Source organism: Ochotona curzoniae, unplaced genomic scaffold, assembly GCF_017591425.1.
Source record: "Ochotona curzoniae isolate NIBS_2020 unplaced genomic scaffold, NIBS_Ocur_1.0 contig_1274, whole genome shotgun sequence".
Taxonomy (NCBI): Eukaryota; Metazoa; Chordata; class Mammalia; order Lagomorpha; family Ochotonidae; genus Ochotona; species Ochotona curzoniae.
This window is the reverse complement of record NW_024465023.1, coordinates 8,505,160-8,522,512: the sequence shown is the minus strand read 5'-3', so window position 1 is coordinate 8,522,512 and position 17,353 is coordinate 8,505,160. Positions and strand designations below refer to the sequence as shown.

The 17,353-nt window shown below is 50.2% G+C and overlaps 1 long non-coding RNA gene across 1 annotated transcript in view; it reads left to right on the top strand.

Annotated features, from left to right (window-relative positions):
* LOC121168569 overlaps window positions 1-2,487 on the top strand; it is a 29,681-nt gene extending 27,194 nt beyond the window's left edge. The window contains exon 4 of the long non-coding RNA XR_005885730.1: window positions 2,218-2,487. This is a non-coding gene — a long non-coding RNA (uncharacterized LOC121168569). The remainder of the gene's footprint in view (window positions 1-2,217) is intronic.
* The last annotated feature ends 14,866 nt before the right edge of the window (window positions 2,488-17,353 follow it).

Genomic DNA, 17,353 nt, shown 5'->3' with positions numbered 1-17,353 from the left:
CCGTGTCACGTCCAGTGGTCTGTAGCAGTCTATGGCATATGTGGTGCAGCAGATTAAGCCACTGCTTGTGATATTTACATCCCACATCAGAATGCCTGGTTCAAGTCCCAGCTGCTCTGAGATTTCTTGTTATTTATTTATTCATTTATTTATTTATCTTAATGGGCAGAGAGAAGGAGAGACAGAGAGAAAGATCATCCATTTGCTGGTTCACTCCCCCAAATGTCCACAACAACTGGAGCTGATCTGATCTGAAGCCAGGAGCTTCTTCTGGCTCTCCCACACAAGTGCAGGGTCCCAAGGCTTTGAGCCATCCTCCGTTGTTTTTCCAAGGCCATAAGCAAAGAGCTGGATGGGAAGTGGAGCAGCTGGGACACGAACTTGGCGTCTGTGTGGGATGCTGGTGCTTGTAGGTAGACAACCAATTGAGCTGTCACACCGATCCCTGCTCTGGGCTTCTGATTCAGCTTCTATTATGGAAGAGGTGGAGGCTGAAGGCAGGGGCTGGTGATACATGAGGCTGCAGTGCTAGCACCAGGTAAGAAAAACCGAGTTGCTGAATATACTCCTCCCATGTGGTAGGAACTAGTTTGTTTTTCCTCTACAACAGTCATTAGCTGTTGATGGACACTGGCAAGGTTGCCCTGAGCTGTTTTGTGGCCACCAGCCTAGAGCACAGTACCATACACCTGTGAGTGTTAGAGGTGGGATTCTGGATGTTTTTAAGCTTCTCCAGAGAAACAGAACTGCAAGAGAAGCAGAATCAATATCTGCGCTATTGCAAGGAGTTGACTCCTGTACTTAGGGGAACTGAGAAGTGCCACAATCTGCCCCTAGCAAGCTGTAAGTGCAGGAGGACCAGTAGCCTAGTTCTGAGAGCCAGAGGGCCGATGCTGTTAAGTTCCAGCTGAGGAAAGGGACACCCAATATGGGTGTCGCTGCTCAGCAGACAGAAAGAGAGCCACTCCCCGTGCCCCAGCTTTCTGCCCTAATCCTGCCCTCGGCGGATGGGATGAAGCTCACTGCTCCAGGAGAGCCATCTGGTGCTTCAGTTCACTGAATCCATGCTAACCTGATCAGGAAATGCCCTCGTAGACACACCCAGAAGTAACGTTTAATCAGGGCACCAGGTCCCAGTCCAGTTGATACGTAGAATTTGCAATTTGTTCTTACAACAGCAATACTTGTCAACTTAAGACACTTAATCTCCAAAGGAAGACAATAAAAAGGTCACAATTCCACATTACCTGACACAGACATCCTCTAAGCAACTGACAATGCACTGCCCCCTTCCTCAGAAGAGGAGGTACAACCCTTGGGCAATATTTATTTTTCGTGGGCCCAGTGCTAAGGCTCAGTGGCTAAAGTCCTCACCTTGCAGCCGCTGGGATCCCATATGGGTGCCGGTTCTAATCCCGGCAGCCCCACTTCCCATCCAGCTCCCTGCTTGTGGCCTGGGAAAGCAGTCGAGGATGGCCCAGAGCTTTGGGACTCTGCACCCACGTGGGAGACCTGGAAGAGGCTGCTGGCTCCAGGCTTCAGATCAGCTCAGCTCTGGCCTTTGGAGCCACTTGGGGGGTAAACCAGTGGATAGAAGATCTTTCCCTCTGTCTCTCATCTCTGTAAATCTGCCTTTCCAATTAAAAAAAAAAACTTTAAAAATGTATTCTTTGTAAAACCCCCATAACTTAATACTGTGATGTAAAGTTGATGATACTAAAAGAAAAAAAAATGATATAAGGTCAACATCTCTTGTTTTGTTTTGGTTAAGATTTATTTGCTTAGTTACTTGAAAGAGTGACAGAGAGTAACACAATGACATCTTTCATTCACTGGTTCGCTCCACAAATGCCCATAACAACCAAATCTGGGCCAGCCTGAAGCCAGGAGCCAGGAGTTCCATCCTGGTCTCGTACGTGCATGGCAGTGGTCCAAGTACTTGAACCATCCTTTTCTGCCTTTCCAGGTGCATTAGCAGAAAGCTGGGTTGGAAGTGAACCCTTCAGGAGTTGAACCAGTGCTCCGATATGGGATGCGCAAAGTGGTGACTTAACCCACTGTGCCACAGCACAGACCCTAATATGAACATACTTTATGTTACATGTTAAAGTAATAAGAGAGGAAAAGAAACAAATCTATTTGTGATATACAGATAAATGTATTCACCAAAAAGTGAGGAAATACTTGTCACAGCTGCCGCCTTCATTTCTGTGGCAGGTCATGTGGTCCTAACAGTCACCGCTATCTTCTTCTGCTGTCCATTTACCCTCAGCAAGCGCCTCAGCGAATCGCGGTGCTTTGCCTGACAGGGTGACCTAGACCCTCCTGGAAGGATCTTGGCCATTTGTGAGTAGCCGGGATTGGATTGTTACAACTTTCCATTGACCATGATCACAGGACTTGGGACTACTTAGGGATGTGTCAAGGGAATCTCTCGTATTTCAGGATACGCTTCCTTATCTCTGATATAGAGTAGTAATTTGCTTGCCCCTTGAGGTTCAGAATCCCTCACCCCAGCCAACACTGTAACTCCCCCCCCCCCACTGCCCCGCTTAGCATGAGGAGTCTAGGGTGGCAAGCAGCAGCCTCGACTTCCAGTTCAGCGGGGACCTTGTCACCTGGTGGAGCTGTCTCCTCTTCTCATCACCACCGTGGGGCTGTGACCTCCAGGCCAGCAGAAGATGAATAGGAACAGGAAGCAGAATGCTGTTGGCAGATCCCTGGGGGCCATGGTGTACCCCGTCCAGCAAGGTACCGTCACTTGACTGGGGCTGCAGGTGTCACTACCAAAGGCCATCCGTGGTCTTAGCAAGGCAGCCGCTTCAGGGTCCCGGGGGACATGCTAAGTTCAGCGTATTCTGTGAGCATGAGGCCACTGCGTCTCCTTGGCTATAGAATGAGTCCCTTAGTCAGCAGCAACGCTGTGTGAAACAGCATGGCAGTGAAGGGGTGGGGGGCGATCAGGGAGTCCACAGACGGCAGCTTTGGCAGAAGCCGCTGTGACAGACAGATGGGTCCGACCCATATCCAGAGGAACCGTCTGTCCCAGTAGGAACAAAATACTGCCTGTTCCATGATGGAAGGGATCCAGTGTGATCCGCCTGCAACCAGTTAGATGGCTGATCAGTGCAAGGCGTAACCAGGTTGGCCTTGGTGAGTGGAAGTCTGTGTCGCTGAGTCCAGGTATAATCTCCATCCCTGCCACCACAGGGACTTTGTTCAGGAGCCCATGGGGCAATGATGAGGAGGGTGGCATAGGGAAAGAGGCCAGTTGTACCCACAGAGCAGGTCAGCTGTGCACCTGATTATTAATGTTCTCCTTGGCTGAGGTCATCTTTTGGTGAACATTCAAATGGGAAACACAAATCTTCCCATGTTTTGTCCATTCACATAACCCTGCTCAAATTTTCCCTGTCATTGCTTTTCCAATCATGCTTCTCCCAAGTCCATGACTGACAAGCCACATCACTGACCACACCTCAGTCATTAATATGCATCTGGAAGCCAGTGTCATGATGTAGCACGCTAAGCCTCCAACTGCAGTGCCAGTATCCTATATATATTTTTTGGTTTGATCCTGGCTGTTTCACTTCCCATCCAGATCCTTGCTAATGGTCTGAGAAGGCAGCAGAGGATGGCTCAAGTCCTCTGGCCCCTGAGGTCCACGTAAGAGACTTGGAAGAAGCTCCTGCCTGCTAGCTTTGACCCGGCTCAGCACTGTCCATTGGGACCTTTTAGAGTGTGATCCAGTGAATGGAAGCTTGCTCACTTTCTCTCTCTCTCTTTGCGTGCGCGTCTGTGTGTATGTGTGTGTGTGTGTGTGTGTGTGTGTGTGTTTCTCTGTCTCTGTAGCTTAGCTTTTCAAAAATAAATAAATCTTTTAAAAAGTAATCTCAAGCCCAGAGTGGTAGCCTAGTGGCTAAAGTCCTCACCTTGAATACGCTGGGATCCCATATGGGCTCTGGTTCTAATCGCAGCAGCCCGGCTTCCCATCCAGCTCCCTGCTTGTTGCTTGGGAAAGCAGGAGAGGACAGCCCAAAGTCTTGGGACCCTGCACCTGCGTGGGAGACCTGGAAGAGCTCCTGGCTCCAGGCTTCAGATCAGCTCAGCTCTGGCCACTTGGGGGGAGTGAATCAACAGACGGAAAATCTTCTTTGTCTCTCCTTCTTTCTGTATATCTGACTTTCCAGTACAAATGAATAAAATCTTTTTAAAAATTTCACTTCTGGTCATTTTTCCTTCCAAGCCAAGCACACTTCCTGTATAGGTGCACTACTCAAACCTCTGCCCACAGACTCCCTTCACCCTTGCACTTCAAGGCTGTCCCAGGGTGGGCCTGTAGGGCTGTCACTGCCTCCTCTCAGGTGACACATGTGCATCACTCAAAACCATCAGCAAAGCAAGCTGGAGTCTTGTCTTCCTCTGTCTACTTGTTGTAGAGGACTCCCTGGCAGACGATAAGTGTAGGCTGGGAGAGAGAAATCAGGATGGTCGGAGTGGGAGGCCATGGCCTTCTGGACCACTTCTCTAAGCAACTATTTGTGCCTTCAGGGTCTGATTGGGCCTGATCACGTATGTATCACCTCCATTTGATGATGGATGCTGCCATGGGCAAGCAAATTTATGGCTTGGTGAGTCAGGTAGCACCCAGTTCATGATGGGCAACTCAAGTTACACGGCGCCTTGGTGGTTTTGGCGAAGCAAACAGTTTTTACTAAAGCCCAGTCTCAAAGACTCAATCTCAAAAGAGACCGGCAGAGGGCGCTCCAGACCCTGAGGGTCTGTACAGGGCCTGTGAAAGGCTCCATTCTGCTACTGCCACTTAAAGCACCCCTGGACCTGCCCGGGGCACATCACTTAAGGGGTACAGTAGCTTGCCTAGCAGCCTGGACTTGATGTAGAATCTTATTCTAGGTCCCAATCCAAATAGCAGCTTTGAAGGACACTGGGTCATGCTCCCAGGAGAGGAAACCCGGATGGGCACGCTGGTACTAAGTCTCTCTCTAGGCTATAGGAGCAGCAGGTACAATTGCTTCTATTTCCCTTAGAAGGGATCCCCACTGAGGCTGGCGAGATGGCTTAACAACCTAATCCTCTTGCAGCACCAGCATCCCACATGGGCACTGGCTCATGTCCCAGGTGCTCCACTTCCCATCCAGCTCCCTGCTTATGATTGGGAAAGCAGTGGAGAATGGTTCCAAACCTTGGGATCCTGCATCCACATGGAAGATCTGGATGAAGCTCCTGGCCCCTGGGTTTGGATCGGCTCAACTCCAACCATTGTAGCCACTTGGGGAGTGAGCCACTAGATGAAAAACCTTTCTTTTTAACTCTCCAATTCTCTCTAAATCTGCTTTTGAAATGAAAATAAATAAATATGGGCCTGGCATGGTGGCCTAGCAGCTAAAGTCCTCACCTTGAACACGCAAGGATCCCATATGGGCACTGGTTCTAATCCCAGCAGCTCCATTTCCCATCCAGCTCCCTGCTTGGGGCCTGGGAAAGCAGTTGAGGACGGCCCAACACCTTGGGACCCTGCACCTGCATGGGAGACCTGGAGGAAATTCCTGGCTCCACGCTTCGGATTGGTGCAGTATCGGCTGTTGTGGTCACTTGTGGAGTGAATCAACAGATGGAAGATCTTCCTCTGTCTCTCCTGCTCTCTGTATTTCTGACTTTACAATAAAAATAAATATTAAAAAAAAAAACAAATCACTACCCTGATTAGAGAGACAAAATGTAAAACAATTGAAAAAAAAAAAACACCTACTGAGTTACTGAGTCTGTTAGAAGTGCTGGGAAGGACTGGGGTAGTGACATTGAAGGTAAAGCAACTGCCTGCTGTGCCAGTACCCCCATATGTTATGCCAGTTTGAATGCAGTTGCTCCATTTTCAATCCAGTTCCCTACTAATGCACTTGGGAAAGCAGCAGAAGGTGCTTTGAGTGCTTGTGGCTGTGCACCCACGTGAGAGACCATCCAGCTCCCTCTTGTGGCCTGGGTGGGAGATCCAGAAGAAGCTCCTGGCTCCTGGTTTCAGCTCAGCTCAGCTCCGGCCATTGCGGCCACTTGGGGAGTGAACCAGCAGATGGAAGATCTTCCCCTCTGTCTCTCCTTCTCTCTGTAGATCTATCTGCCTGTCCAATAAAGATAAATGAATCTTTAGAAAAAAAACTCTGTTGGAGGTTTGAGCCCTAATATAGGGTGAAGCTGGAGTGTTCACGGGCCTGTCCACCAGCAACACCCACAGACGTCTGTGAGAACAGCAGGAAGTAAATTGTTACTAGTGAGCCCAGAGTTGTGGCACAGTGGGGTTAAGCCACTGTCTGTGACCCTGGCATCATTTATGAGAAGTGGATTGAGACCCTGCAGCTCCACTTGTAATCCAGTTCCACACTAGTGAGCCTGGAAAGACAGCAGAATACAGCCCAAGTGTTTGGGGTCCTGCTGCACGTATAGGAGACTTGAATGCAGCTCCGCCTCCCTTTCCATGGACACCAGACAACCCCACTGAGAATTCTGTGATTTATTTAGGCATTGTCTGCCTCTGCGGAGTTAATGTTTAGTATCAATGTGAGCTTGGAAGCTGATGTTGCTGATACCGTTTTTAGCCAAAAGCCTTTCATTATCGGGGACCCTGGGGTGATTGGGAGGCTGGGCAGAGCTTCTCCTTTTGTCTCTCCCCTTCCCCCAGATACAAGAAGAAGAGAATGTGGAAACAACGGTCTTATCCACTTTCCCGTAACTCCTGACCCTTTGAGCCCTAATCAACTATGTAAAGATCATCAAAATAAAAAAAAAAAGATTTATTTTTATTGGAAAGATAGAGCAGATTTTACGGAGAGAAGGAGAGACAGAAAGACCTTCCATCCTTTGATTCACTCCCCCAAATGGCCACAATGGCCAGAGCTTAGCTGATCCAAAGCCAGGAACCTCTCCCAGGTCTCCCACGCGGGAGCTGTCCTCGACTGCTTTCCCAGGCCACAAGCAGGGAATTAGATGGGAAGTGGAACAACTGGGCCCCAAACTGGTGCCAATATGGAATACCGGGGGTTGCAAGGTGAGAATTTAGCCACTAGGCTACTACACCGGGCCCAAAAAGTAAATTTTTTTTTTTTAAAAAGTAATGAGAATGGCACCTGTGTTATGGTGCCAATGGGTAAAACCACTAACTGCAATCCTGGCAGTCCATATATGTGCCCACTTGAGGTGCAGCTGCTACAGTTCTGATCCAGCTCCCTACTTATGATCCTGAGAAAGCAGCAGCAGATGGTCCAAGTGTTCGGGCTCCTGCAGTCATGGGAAAGACCTGGAGGGTGTTCCTGGCTCCTGTTCAGGCCCAGCTCCAGCTACTGCTGTTATTTCGGGAGTAAACCAGCAGATGGAAGATCTCTCTCTCTCTCTCTCTCTCTATTTCAAGCAAATAGATATTTTAAAAAAATAGGGGATGTTCACTCACAGTTTGAAGGGCATGGGTGTGTGGTAGTGAACAGCAAACGGAATTGCAGGCTGCAGGGGCAGCCACGGAAGCTGTGTGTCTTGGCACAGCAGGCTGGCAGGCAAGGTGGGATGAATTCTAGCTTCCAGCTCGGGCTATGCCACAAAGCTGCCCGTGTAGTGTGGGTTCTCTGTTAAGGTCCCCTAGAGATTAGAGGTGCTAAGATACGTATGTACATGCCTGGAGGAGACTTTATGAGGGGGCTGGCTGGCGTGAGTGTGGCAGCTAAGAAGTCCCACAACTGTTCAGGTGGGTAACGTGACTCGGTCCAAGTCTAAGGTCTTCATTATCAGAGCGGCTGAGGGCGTGCATCTCAGTTTGAAGATGAAAAGCCTGGCTGCAGGTGCAAACTTGCAATGCAAAAGCTGACATCACACACAGCATGCCAGGGAGTCCCAGTTCTCTCTCCCAGACAGCCCCAAATCACCTTCCCATTTAGAATCCGTGGACCCCAGTCACTTGATGATCTCCATCCACATCGAGGTGGAGTTGTCTCACCTGGCGCACTCACGGGTTAATCACACTGAAACACCCCCACGGCATGCTTTTCCAGGCTTCCACATATGCCTTCGTGCAATTGACACCCACTATAAAATTAACCATCACGGATTTGTTCCTTGTGGTCTCAGGATCTTGTTCCTGTACCAAAAGAAGTTAAGCTACGAGTTTTTCTCCCTGTGACTTTGACCTGGACCTTGAGGGCTCAAGGAAGACAGATAAAAAAAAAAAAAAAAAAGATTAAGACTGAATTCCTGTGAGCCTGGGAGGCCCTCGGAGGAAGGTGATATTGTGTGGCTGTTTGGGAGTCTGGAGCTGCCAGAGAAAGACAAGGAGAGCTGTCCCTGGAACTATTTCAAGGCTAACATCTGGACTGCAGCTGAACCCTTGACTTTGAGGCTGCTTAGAGCTCCTGCCTCTGCCAGCTTCCAACCAGCCTTTGCCAGCCCTACGCTGCCACCTGCAGGGGGATCTCACAGTAACCTGCTACTTACAGTCTGGGGGGCTTTGCCTGGTTTCCACCTATTCCCTGCAAGAAAACTCCAAACTTGGGCAGATGACCATCTCCTGACACTCCCTTTCGCCCTCTCTTCCTTTCCTTATTTACTTATTAATAATGTCTAATTAGTTCATGATTTATTTTAGTAATTTCCCTTTAGGTCATTCATTGATTTTGATCATTTATTAATCTGTTTTAAAAACATTATTATTAGTTTGTTTTAATATATTTATTTATTGCAAAGGCAGATTTACAGAGAGAAGGACAAAGAGAAAGATCTTCTGTTGGCTGATTCACTCCCCAAATGGCCGCGATGACAGGGCCATTGAGCTGATCTGAAGCCAGGAGTCAGGAGCTTATTCCCGGTCTCCCATGTGGGTCCAGGGTCCCAAGGCTTTGGGCCATCCTCTACTGCTTTCCCAGGCCATAAGCGGGGAGCTGGATGGGAAGTAGAGCAGCTGGGACACTAACCGGTGCCTATATGGGATGCTGGTGTGTACAAGGTGAGCATTTAGCCACTGAGCCATCACGCTGGGCCCTTATTTATTTATTTGAAAGGCAGAGTTACAGAGAGCAAGAGAGATTCTCTGGTTTGCCCCCCCCCCAAATGGCCACTAGAGCTAGAGCTGAGCTAATCTGAAGCCAGGAGCCAAGAACTTTTTCCAGGTCTTCCACACGGGTGCAGAGTCCCAAGGCTTTGGGCGGTCGTCCACTGCTTTCTCAAGCTGATTAACAGAGCTGGAAGGGAAGTAGAGCAGCTGCGACTGAAACTAAGGGTCACAGGCAGTGGCTTTCACTGGCTATGCCTAAACACTGGCTCCTACATAGTTGAGAGGAACGTATGACCATGTAGGACTCTGAATAGGGTAGGGATGGTGAGGTTGGAGGAAGGTGGGTGGGGCAAATGTTTTCAGTTTTTTGTTTTGTTTTCTATGTCCGCAGGGGAGAAGGTGGAGGAGGCCACTCCTTGTTAAACTATATCAGCATGTGAGGATGGGGGGTCATCATTTGATGGCGCCTTAGAGACTCCAATAAGGGGAAGAGTGTTCTGAGGGTGCTACTTCAGTGGTTTTGATAATTCTGAAAACTTGTCAGTTTCATCGCTCCAGAGTTGAGAAAATATTTTCAAGATCTACTGGTTGAGAGAGTCCACCTTAGAGTATCCCCAGACCCAGGAGAATTGTCCAATCAGCTCTGCTCTTCATCCTCTAATGAGGCAGTTGGCGCCTCCTGTTGGCCTAGACGGTGTGCACACTGCACAGACATCATCAACTGAAGAGGCTCAGAGCCGATACATGCACTCCAGGATGGGACCACACATTCTGTTATTTTCCCTGTGGCCAGGGTCTGAGTCCAATGGTTTAGTTGTAAGTACCTCAAGAAACTGACCTGGGGGCAACCTCAAACCTAACCCTTCTGTGCACCACCCAGTGCAGGGTGGGGTTTCCATCTGTAATCTGCAGCAGGAAAAGCAGATTTTAAAGAGATAGAGAAGTACAGACAGAGAGAGAAGGTCTTTCATCTGCCGATTCATTACCCAAATAGCTACAATGGCCAGAGCTCAGCTGACCCAAAGCCGCGAACCAGGAGCTTCTTTGGGTTTCCTACACAGCTGCAGGAAAGCGTTATGGGAAGTGGAACAGGCAGGACACAAACTAGTGCCCATATGAGATGCTGGAACTAACAAGCTAATAATTGGGTTGCTTTGCCATCACGATATTCATGACTAGTTTAGCTTCCTGCCCGAGCCCAGTAGACCCTGTGGGTTAGTTCGCACATTTACAGGGGAGGAGCCAACACGGTGCAGAAGTTCACAGTCCCCACAAAACTTTACAGGTGCTGCCCCTTTAAGAACGAACTTTCCTGTTGTGCCCCTGAAACCAAGACCACGGCGCCGCCCACCCCAGCCTCAATGCGCATGCCCCCAGCGCACTGTCCAATCGGAATGTAGCGCGCACGGGCGGGGGCGGAGCTGTGTTCCGCCGGCGGCCGGACGCTACGGAGCACCCCTTGGTCCAGAATTGGCAACCGACCAATCGGAGCCCAGGAAGTTCCTGCTCCCAGCCAATGGCTCGTCAAGTTCGCCGAGGGCCGGAGCAGCACGGAGGTGTCGGGTGGGGGACAGGGCGACACGGCGGGTCGGAGAGGCACCGCGGCCCTGCCGGAGATCCGGGACCGCCCGCGTCTGTTCTCATCCACCAGGACGGACGTGGGGCTCGGGGCGGGCGGGAGCCTCTCGGGGCGGGACGAGGCTGTGTCCCGCCTGTTCCTTCTCGCTCTCCCCTACGTGCTGGTACATTCCAAGGTGGCCGTCCTCCGCAGGTGGATGCTTCCGGGTGGACGGTTGCATGGCTGCGTTCCTCCCCCGTGCCCTCGTGGTCCAGTGCACACGGTGGCCGTGGGGTCACTCACCTGGGGTTACACACCTGCTGGGGCCACTCACCTGGGGTCACACACTTGTGGTCACACAGCTGGGGTCACAACCCTGCGGGGATCACACACACATGGGGTCACAACCCTACGGGGGTCACTCACCTGGGGCCACACACCTGGGGTACTCACCTACAGGGGTCACACACCTACTGGGGTCACTCACCTACTGCGGTCACACACCTACTGGGGTCACACACCTGCTGGGGTCACTCACCTGGGGCCACACACCTACTGGGGTCACTCACCTGGGGTCACACACTTACTGGGGTCAGTGGTGTGAACGCACACTGAATGACCGAGGGCTGCAAGTGCAGGGACTAGGGGACACCGCTGTCCCCGGGTGGTCACAGGTCAGCTTGCCAAGCCCATGTCCCTCGGCAGGTGGGGCAGTGAGGGGACCCTGTGCTGTGTAACATCTCAGGCCAGAGGGGAGGCCCCAGCAGCCAGTCATAGGTGGAGAGTGGCCAGCCTCCCAGGGTAAAGCTCCCAGATGGGTTTAGCGGGGGGACTTCACCCAGTGGCGGTAAGACCTGGATATCTGATAGAGGAAGGGCTGGGGGAAGGAGTGTTAGACTGAAGGGATGAAATCCCGTTTATGCAGCTTACACAGCTATGTCATAAAAGGACCACAACTCACAGCCATGACGTGTCAAGTTCTGCCCTCATCACCTGATAGGGAATAACCTTGGTCTAAGTCAGACTTAGAGGGGGAAACAGATCTTTCCTTCACTGGTTTACTCCCCAAATGGTTCAAATGGTCAGAACTGGGCCAGTCTGAACTGGGAGCCAAGAGCCTCCTCTCTCCCGCATGGGTGCAGGATTCCAAGGACTTGCGCCATCCCTCACTGTTTTACCAGTTTATTAGCAGGGAGCTGGACTGGGAGGTGGGACAGCTGTGACACAAATCAGCACCCACATGGGATCCAAGTATCACAGATGGAGGATTTGCCTGCTACAATAATGTGGCAACCCCAAAATCTTAAAAGGCAAAAAAGAAAGTATGAGTGTTAGGAGTTTGGCCTAGCAGTTATGTTGGATGAGACACCTGCAGCCCCCACTGGAGTGGTTGGGTTGGAGTCCTGTTTCCGCGTGTTCATCCAAGTTCCTGCTAATTCAGGCTCTGGGAACAGGCATGCTGGCTCATATACTTGGTTCACTGTCACCCATGCAGGAGATCTGGATTGCATTATACACTTCCAACTTCCATCTGGCCCAGTCCTGGCAGTAGTCGGCATATGGGCAATTAACCAATGGATGGTGTTACAGTATTGGTATAATGTTACTATGTTAAAATGTTAAGAATATTAGTGTTAGGTAATATTAGGCCCTTTTGGGTGAGAAGCCACTACTTTGCTAGGTCAGAAGGCGCCTGCACTGTGGGAAAGCTCCACTTCAGTGATCAATTTGTCTCCCTTGTTTCTTTATCTACCATCTAACCCAGGTGCAGGAAGGCAGGGGCACAGGTCCCCGGCCCCAGGGACAAGAGGAGCCAGGGTCGGGAGGAGCCATAAAAGACTGGAAGAGCCATAAAGATAAAGGTGTCAGGATGGGAGGAGCCGTAAATAATAAGTGTGGGAATGTAAACAATTAGTGTGAGAACATAAATAATGAGTGTGAGAATGGAACAGACTGCTTGCACCTAAATTTGTTACTTTTGAGTTGACTTTGATATATGTTACAGCCAAGACAGGGTATATAATCTCCAGCCTTATGTTAAGTCAGGGTCTGATCCACTTGGCTGGCCTGTGTGCCCCAAGTACGATCTGACCCCAGCATGCTGGCACAATAAACTCTGTTTGCTTTTTGCATTACCAGCAAGACTCTTTGTCGTTTTCTGGGGGTTGACTAGCTCGCATCCTAATGTCCGGGCGGGGAGCTCTGGCCCGGACTCTAACAATGGAAAGTCTCCCTTTTACAAATACAATGAGTACCATTTTTGGAAACCACCATCTTTCAAAGAAAGTATGAGCTTGTGATGTAAAACTCTCCTCCCCCATAAGTTTTATGGTATAGTGGACTAAGTTCTAACTTGGGATGTCCACATCCCATACTGGAGTACTGGTCGGGTTGCTTCTGATCCAGCTCCCTGCTAGTGTGCCTGGGGAGTTGTGGACAACAGCTCCAGTTTTTGAGTTCCTGCTTTCCATGTAGGAGACCCGGATGGAGTTTCTGACTCCTTGTTTCATCCTGGCCCAGCCTCAGGTGTTTCATTTATCTGGGGAATAAACCACTGGATGGAAGATCTTTGTCTCTGCTATTCTGCCTTTTAAATAAATAAACCCTTTTAAAAGAATTTATTTGGGGCACAGAGCAGTAGCTTCACCGTAAATGCCGAGGATCTCATATGGATGCCAGTTTTATCCCAGCGGCTCCACTTCCCTTCTAGCTCCCTGCTTGTGGACTGGGAAATCAGTGGAAGACAACCCAAAGCCTTGGGACCTTGCACCCAGGAGGAAGTTCCTAGCTCCTGGCTTCGGACTGACTCAGCACCAACTGTTGCAGTTACTTTGGGAGTGAACCAACGGATGGAAGATCTTTCTCTCATTCTCTCTGTAAATCTGCCTTTCCAAAAAAAAAAAAAAAAAGTCTTAAAAATATTTGAATGTCATAGTTACACAGAGGAGAAAAAAAAAATTTGAATCTCCTGGTTCACTCCTGACCAGGGCTGGGGTAGGCCAAAGCCAGGAGCCAGGATCTGCATGTGGGTCTCCCACATGAGTGCAGGGATCCGAGCACTTGGCCCATCTTGGGCTGCTCTTCACAGGCCATTAGCAGGGAGTTAGATTGGAAGTGGAGCATCTGGGACTTGAAAAGTACCCATATCAGTAGTTTTATCTTCTAAGCTAAGCTAAATTGCCGGCTATAAATAAACCATTTTTTTTTAAATTATTTAATTTTTATTGGAAAGGCAGATAGAAAGAAAAGGAGAGACAGAAAGATCTTTCATCCATTGGTTCATTCCTCAAGTGACAACAACAGCCAGAACTGATCTGATCTGAAGCTGGGAGCCAGGATCTTCTGGGCCCCCCCCCCATGCAAGTGAGAAGTCCCAAAGATTTGGGACCCTGCACCCGCATGGGAGACCTGGAGGAGCTCCTGGCTCCTGACTGTGGATTAGCTCAGCTTTGGCCATTGCGGCCACTTGGGGAATGAATCATCGGACCGAAGACCTTCTTCTCTGTCTCTCCTCCTCGCTGTATGTCTGCCTTTCCAACAAAAAAAATCTTTTTAAAAAATGTAGCCAGCCTTTAATTCTTGGGACAAAATGTGTATTCCTAGTTAGGACATGAGCCTGGAGGAACCGGCACTGGAGGTGTGCTCCCCACTGCCCTAGCAACCCTGTATGGCCAGGCTTGGAAAAACATCTGAATTCTGGCATTAAAACAGTAATATACCTTCACTAGGCAGGGACATCAAGTGACATTTTTGTATCCGGAGAGGGGAATAAATTAAGATGGCCAATTGGGGGCCCGGCACAGAAGCGTAGTGTCTAAATCCTAACCTTGCAAGCACCCGCTGGGATCCCATATGGGCGCCGGTTCTAATCCCAGCAGCCCCGCTTCCATCCAGCTCCCTGCTTGTGGCCTGGGAAAGCAGTCTAAGATGGCCCAAAGCCTTGGGACCCTGCACCCACGTGGGAGAGCTGGAAGGGCTCCTGGCTTCAGATTGGCTTAGCTGAGGCCATTGCGGCCACTTGGGGAGTGAATCATTGAAGGGAAGATTTTCCTCTCTGTCTCTCCTTCTATCTGTATATCTGACTTTGCAATAAAAATAAACAAATCTTAAAAACACACACACACATACACACAAAGTCAGTTATAGGACATTTGTTTAAAAAAAAAATAGGGCCTGGTGTAGTAGCCTAGCAGCTAAAGTCCTTGCCTTGAACGCCAGGATCCCATATGGATGCCAGTTCTAATCCTAGCAGCCCCACTTCCCATCCAGCTCCCTGCTTGTGGCCTGGGAAAGCAGTTGAGTTCGGGCCAAAGGCTTGGGACCCTGCACCTGTGTGGGAGACACAGAAGCATCTCCTGGCTTCGGATCAGCTTAGCTCCAGCTGTTGTGCCCACTTGGGGAGTGAATCAACAGACGGAAGATCCTTCCTCTCTGTATATCTGACTTTCCAATAACAATAAAATAAATCTTAAAAAAAAAAGAAAAAGATGGCCAATCAGGATAGGAAGTTGTAACTGAGAGTACAAAGAGAGCCACCAGACAAGGTCAGGTAGAGCATTGACCTAGAAAATGGAAATCACTGGACAGGGTGAACAAAGCTCCCTGGAGAAAACCCGAGAGAAGCAGGAGCACAGAAAAGGAAAAACTGCTCAAAACATCCAATCTTGCAGCCAGCAGCCCAGCAGGCAGGTGAGCCCAGCGAGCTGCAGGAGGGCACCCCAACCCAAACACTGGTGAATTTGTAGCCAGCACAGAGGGAACAAGCACAGACTGCCGAGGAGAGCCCAGCTCCCCAAACACCATGAGGCAAAGAGTCATAGGACGAAACTCTGGTGAGGGGAAGACACCCTCCATCAATTGAACACAGCCAAGATCAGGGCAGACAAGTCATTGTGGAGCCAGCCACTGGGGAGTAAGCTGCTGGGGGGGGGGGTGAACTGGCCAAGGGTGGGACTCAGGAAAGGCAGTACCAATCCCACCCCCAGAAAGCTTGTACCTGAACCCGGCCCCCCAGCGGAGATACCAGAGCTGAGAGGGATATGCTGGGTCCCTGGGGGGCAGACACTGGGACAGGATCAACTGCAGGAATCCCAATGTAAACCACAACGAAAGCGCAGACTCATTCGCATTGGCGAGCACTAAGACCCAGCAGCCAAGACCCAATACCAGGTGTACAAGACTGCAGGGTGAAGATCCACAGAGGTGTGTACGCACAGCAGGAACCACTTGGTGGCGGACTTGAGCAACCCCAGTAACTTAGCTGCTGGGAAACTAGAGCAGAGCGAACTTTCCCAGCAGCAGCCTTAGCAGACATCAGCAACAAACCCGCAGACCCTTCTTGCCCCACAGACTGAGAGGGACTAGACAGAGGAACATCACCCAAGCGGTCAAGGGCAAGACCCAAGGCGGCACAGACTGCAGACTGAGGCCGAAACCTCTCCACCCACAGACACAATGTAAAGACAAAAATTGGCTTCAAGAGAAAGCCCACAGATCTGAAAGCCATGGGCAAGGGGAATAGGAAAGACCCCCTGGGATTCTCCAGCACTTTGCCTCCTTGGGAGCCTTAGCAGTGTCTGACATAATTGGCTTATGTGACTGGGGATGATGTAGGAACAGTGGGTGGAGGGGATGATGCTGTGGCATAGTAAAACCAATGCCTGCAATGTTGGCATCCCATATGGGTGCTGGTTTGAGTCCCAGCTGCTCCACTTCCCACCCAGCTCCCTACTAATGCATATGGGAACGCAGTGGACAATGGCCTAAGTGCTTGGCCCCCTGCCACCCACTAGCCCGGCTCAGCCTTAGTCACTGGCCCTCACTTTTGCCTTTCAGATAAACAAAACATTTCTTTCTTCTTCTTTTTTTAAAAGCATGATTGTCTTAAGGGCCCAGCAAGGTGGCCTAGTGGGTAAAGTCCTTGCCTTCAACACGCTGGGATCCTTTATGGGCGCGGGTTCTAATCCCGGCAGCCCCACTTCCCATCCAGCTCCCTGCTTGTGGCCTGGAAAGCAGTAGAGGATGGCCCAAAGCTTTGGGATCCTGCACACGCTTGGGAGACCTGGAGGAAGCTCCTGGCTCCTGGCTTTGGATGGGCACAGCACTGGTCGTTGTGGTCACTTGGGGAGTGAATAATTGGATGGAAGATATTCCTCTCTGTCTCTCCTCTGTATATTTGACTTTGCAATACAAAATAAAGAAATCTTTAAAAAAAAAAAAAGGTTGTAAATCTCTGATTTCCTTCACTGATTTTTCTCTCAGCCCATTTTGGGACTCCGATCACCCAAGACACATAAGTAATATCTTGGGAAAGATACCCCTTTCTACCTCTAAGCACTTTGGGGCTAACTCAGGGCCCAGGAATAAAGTGGCTCTGCCCCCGGCAATCAGAGCCCACATTCTGCTGGGACACAGCAGCTTCTCATGCTGACAGGCCTTGCCAGCTCAGGGTCTTCTCTGGGGGTCGGTTCTGGACCATGAGCCACAGCCTACCCCAGCTGCAGGGCTTCTCAGGTGGCTGTGTACAGCTGTGGCTCACTGCGGCTCCTGGGGGCAGGTGCTCAGGGGATGGAGTCCATTGCTTCCTGACCCTGAGTTCAGCGCGTGATCAGGCAGCTCCTTCCACTGGTCTTGCATGCCAAACACAGCAGAGGTGAGACTGAAGCATGAATTGGTTCCCAGCCCAAGGCTCCTTTGCACCTCACTCTCATAACCTAGCATACCACTTCCGGGTTCATTCTTCTACTCAG